The 5,258-nt window shown below is 49.3% G+C and overlaps 1 pseudogene; it reads right to left on the reverse strand.

The window, feature by feature from the left end:
• Positions 1-1,210: 1,210 nt before the first annotated feature.
• On the reverse strand, positions 1,211-1,329 carry LOC112483197 (annotated as a pseudogene).
• Positions 1,330-5,258: the final 3,929 nt, after the last annotated feature.

Consider the following 5,258-nt stretch of genomic DNA (forward strand, 5'->3'; position numbering starts at 1 on the left):
CGAGCATGTAGAACTCCGACGTTGCGGTACACAGGCCGACGAGGTCTGGGGCAGGGGGCTGCTGGCAAACCCGTTCTCTCAGGCGACACAAAGCCACGGCTTGAAGTTGTCGTCAGCGTCCACGGTGCTCACGCTCACCCCTGCCGTGGCTGCCTTCGAGATGCCGGCAGCCTACGGACTCGCTCACAGAGCTTCTTTCTCCTTTGCTGTCGTCTTTCGGGGCCTGGAAGAAGCCGGCTCTCTGCGTCTCTCTGGGGCTAACCGAAGCGGGGAGCGTCCTCGGTTGGTTGAGTGTCTTCGGAGCGACGAGGCTCCCTCCGCGTCTCTGTCTCCCTCCCCTCTCCTGGGGCATCTGGGAGCTGATGAGGCGTCACGGAGGGTCTGTCCGCTAGGAAGGAAAAAGCCGATTGGCTGGACCCCCCGCCCCCATCAGCAGCTCGTCCTTTATCTGTCTGCGTCCAGCATCTTAACTTCGAGCATTAACGCAAGAACAGGAAATAGAAAAACACCTCGCTCTCCACGTTTCTCTAGATTTTCTGCTTCTATATGCTATTGAAATGTCGACAAAGAGAACATTCCTTTGATTTCCACTCAATCAGAGCTTAAAAAAAAAAACGAAAAGACTTATCTTCAGATCTTTGCTTGTGTATGACTTAAATTTTTTTTTTTGCCAGTTGCTAGGTAAACCTGTTTCCCTTCGATGTGCATTTTTACGTGAACCGAGCTTACTATCTGTTGTATATTATTTTCTGCCCGTTGCTGTTAAATGTGACATCATTATTTACATTATTTATTGCTTTTCTCGGTTTTACCATCACGTGCATACCTCCCCTATCTAAAAAAGGGCAACAAAGAAATCTCTGGGCGTTGACATGATGGATCATTCCGGCTGCTTTGAGTCTTCTGTCCTAAAAGGACTAAGGAACAAACCACTGACCAATACCACTCACTGAGTCAACTCTCTCCTGGACTAGGCATAATGATTCTGGCAGGAAGTGCATGCACTGCTGACTAATTTCTAAAACCTCAATCTTTACTTTTCCCCCTTAACATGTTCTTTCAGCTTGTGGGAAAGCTAATTGTTGATTACAATTGTCAGATTTAATTTATTTTATTTTAATTTTTTGTTTTGGCGAGGCAACCCTTGGTTGACCTCGCAGATTGTAAGGACCTTGTCAGCTTACAGTCCCTTATTTTTTTTTATTTTTTACGCCTACAGCACCTGGTCTTCCTAAGTGGTCTCCCATCCAAGTAGTAACCAGGCCGGACCCTGCTTAGCTTCCGAGATCGGATGGGATCAGGCTCGTTCAGGGTGGCGTGGCCGGAGACGGGAAAGTTTTTAAGACTTAGTGATATGTCAAAAAGCAGCCTGGAAAATAATGCCTAGGATGCAGCTGTTTCGTAGGTAAAGGTGAGAAGCCTCAGAAACTGCCTTCTTCAGCACATACTCATAGACCCAAATCCACAGAGAAGGTCTACGGACACACACGGGACACGGAGGCAGGCGACAAAGCAAAACGCGATTTATTTCCTTTTCTTCCTCTACGGCTTGAGGTTTGACGACCCCCCCAGGATATGTGTCAAAAGCCAGAATTTAAGAGGCCGTGTCCACCGAGGTGACCCTTTCACGTCTCCGTGTTTTGAGCACGTGCCTTCCTCCTGCCGAGACCCCCGACTCATAGACCCCTGCACGGTGTGTCCCCATCTGCACAGACGCCGGTCTGGGGAGAAATGCCCGATTCAGTCTCTCCTCACCCCAAAACGGCATCTCACGTCCTGCACGTCCCCGGCACGGTCACACCAGCCTGCGTCCAGCCCGCTTGAGCGGGTGTTCGTCTCAGACTCGGGGAGAGACCACGTTTCCTTCCACTTTGTGGCCTTGCCTGACGCATTCCGTAAATATCATATGAATCCTCTTTTGCGATCCTTTTGTTGGGTGATACCAAATGGGATGGAATACCTCCTTTATGTGTCAAAAGCCAGAATTTAAGAGGCCGTGTCCACCGAGGTGACCCTTTCACGTCTCCGTGTTTTGAGCACGTGCCTTCCTCTTGCCGAGACCCCCGACTCATAGACCCCTGCCCGGTGTGTCCCCATCTGCACAGACGCCGGTCTGGGGAGAAATGCCCGATTCAGCCTCTCCTCACCCCAAAAACGGCATCTCACGTCCTGCACGTCCCCGGCCCGGTCACACCAGCCTGCGTCCAACCCGCTTGAGCGGGTGTTCGTCTCGGACTCGGGGAGAGACCACGTTTCCTTCCGCTTTGTGGCCTTGCCTGACGCATTCTGTAAATATCATATGAATCCTCTTTTGCGATCCTTTTGTTGGGTGATACCAAATGGGATGGAATACCTCCTTTTGGAAGCCATGTCATTCACACTGGGGCACGTACACACATGTGTTAGGCATTATAACCATGTACACTGAACGGAAGAATTGGGGGGAAAAAAGATAAGTTGCAATTCTTAGAAATAGGTGCAGGACGCCACTTAAATCGGAATAATTGGAAAATTACTATTATTCCAAAATTCGATCCAAATAATTATGGATTCCCAGTAAGTTTTGCAACAGTTTGCTGTGTAACCAGATAATTACAGGTTCTCAGGAATGATGACACTTCTATTTTGGCTCCCTAAAAGGGAGAAGAAGAATAATTATTATTATATGATTTCATGATTTCTTTCTTTCTTTTTTTTTTTTTTTAAAGGGCTCTCTGATGTAAATTCTGTCAGATCATTTCTAGGGCCTATTTCGGGTTTGCAATGTGGTTCCTCTGGCATCCGTCAAAGTCCACGTGTTTTAATTTATTTCAGAATGTCCAGGACGTTGCAGGCAGCTCTTATTTCTAAAAGACACTGCGATTCCACGGCAAGCCCTCGCTCAGATGTCTAAAAGATGTGTTCCTCTTGTGATACTGTGTGGACCACGCGACAGACGTTGGGGTCAGAAATGGACACGGCGTCGGGCTCCAGTGTCTTCTGAGTGTCCCAGTCATTCCGAGTCAGGGGGACTCAGGGCTCATGTGCCAAAATACAGTAACATGAAGTCTGACTCACACGCAAGTACATCATCATGTAATTGAGGGGTTGGGGGAAGGGGCTAATAAAGCCTTTTTTTTTTTAAAGCCAAGTGTAATGGAATACTTGAACAAACAATTCCTACACGATTAAGGCAACTTCAGAACAGTTTTTAGCAACCTAAAGAAACTCCAAGCACTAGAAAACATTCTGCAATGCCATTCATCATCTCTGATGAGCTGGAGCACACCCCTCGCCAAAAATCTCTTCTTCCCGCTTCATGGGTGTGATCAGCAGCGGGTAAGACAGAAGACTAAAGGCCGAAGTCGAAACACAGAGACCAGAACCAGAATTTTAAAGGGAACAGACCCGATCTGGAGTCTGTTCACAGGGCTGAGGTCTTTGTAGTTTTTAAAAAAAGTGTTAGCTGAGGCCAAGAATGAGCCCATGGAAGGAACGCCCACACTTCTGGGATGACATGATGTAAATAAATAATTTCAACATCAGCCGCAGATCCTGTAATTATTTATAATGTCTGTTTAGTGTTGGTTTTTGTAGTGCTCTGGGGACCCATCAGAGCAGGAATCATGATTCTTCTATTAGTGATTGTGCAAAGGATACACACAGACACACACACACACACACACACACACACACACACACGGCCACACATATTGTTACATAAGACTATCCAGCCGAACACAGATATATGATCACGAATCTTCTATCTCTCACAGGATACGATGCCAAAAAGCTTGACCTTCTAACGCCAAGAGCGACGGTCACCATTTTTGGTGGAACCTTATTAGAAATATCTATTGAGTCCTTTCTTCATGGACCCCAGCGGTCAACTTAAAGTAATTTCTCTTCAGACACCAAAAGAGAATTCACGGGAACCGATGTCATGCTGTGTCCTCCTGCCTCGCACCAAGCAGGCCTCGGGCCTCCGTACCCCTCCCCAGTGTGCACGGGAGGAGGTCACTCCGAGTTCGCTGTTTTAAATTCCTCCATCCCACGCCTCCCCAGGAACCCCTCAGGCATGCGCCCCAGACAGGCTGGTTTCCAGCTCAGGTCGACCAGCTGGCTGCATCCCAGACTGTCTCCCAGACTGGCTGGCACCCATGGAGTCACCTCCCCGCCCATGAGAGGCGGGCAGTGCGCTTTATCCAACCATCGGGGATAGACCCGGCCTGCCCACTTGCAATACAGGAGGGGGCGAGGATGCCTTTTCTGAGCTCTGCTCTGCGTCCCATGTCACTTTGCCTTCCGGAGTTGAATACAGTGGGGCTCAGAGCCCGTTCCTGCCCACGATGCGCTTGGTGACCGTGAGGACCGTGGCTGGCGGAATAGGACGGGGTGGCCGTCCTCGAGGTGGGCGGAGTCTCGGGAGAGCAGGAAGGGACATCGGTGCACACACCTGGCGCAGATGATTCATCGTTGCCCCTTCTCTTTGGCTGGGCGCTGTCACAGAGGATGTCAATGTCCGAAGGTCACGTGCCACGAGGTCACGGTCATACGGTCAGGTACATGTGAGTGGCAGGGGCGCTGGAGGCGGCCGACAGCCCCGCAGCACATGCCCCGTGTGGGACAGCGAAGCAGGAGCTTAGACCGCGATGTGCCGCTTTCAAAAGGATCTTCGTGAGGACGACGATTCGATTTCTCCCCGAGTTTACCGAAAGTGAAATGATTATGGGACCATCTGCTACTTCTACAGACAAACGCAGTTTCAGCTCATAAACGTATGGTTGCCAGATAAAATACAGGACACCCGGTTAAGTCTGACGTTTGGACAAATAACGAATAATTGTCCTTTAAAGTATAAGTATAGCCCATGTAATACTGGTGATAGGTAGAAGTATGTCCCGTGTAATATTTGGGGCATATTCATATTGATAAATATAAGTGTATCCCAGGTAATATTTGGGACATACTACATCAGCATCCCGTATCTCGGTTTGCTAAGCTGGCAGCTGTCTACACGCAGCCCGGTCTCAGATTGTTAGTGCGGGGTGTGTGATCATCTAGTGATCCCATCTGCTTTCACTCAAAAGAAAGTTTAAATAGAGTTGAGTTAAAGAAACCAAATCTTAACAAATAGGAGGACGAGCTCTCGTGCATTAAAGAGAGAAAGGACACCGTCCTTTAGAGCGGCCTGAGGCGGCACACGGTCAGCCAGCCACCCGGGGGCCCACCAGCGCGCACGACAAACCCCGACCGATTTCAGCACCGCGTCCAGTCCC

This window comes from Pteropus alecto, unplaced genomic scaffold (genome assembly GCF_000325575.1).
Source record: "Pteropus alecto unplaced genomic scaffold, ASM32557v1 scaffold96, whole genome shotgun sequence".
Classification (NCBI taxonomy): Eukaryota; Metazoa; Chordata; class Mammalia; order Chiroptera; family Pteropodidae; genus Pteropus; species Pteropus alecto.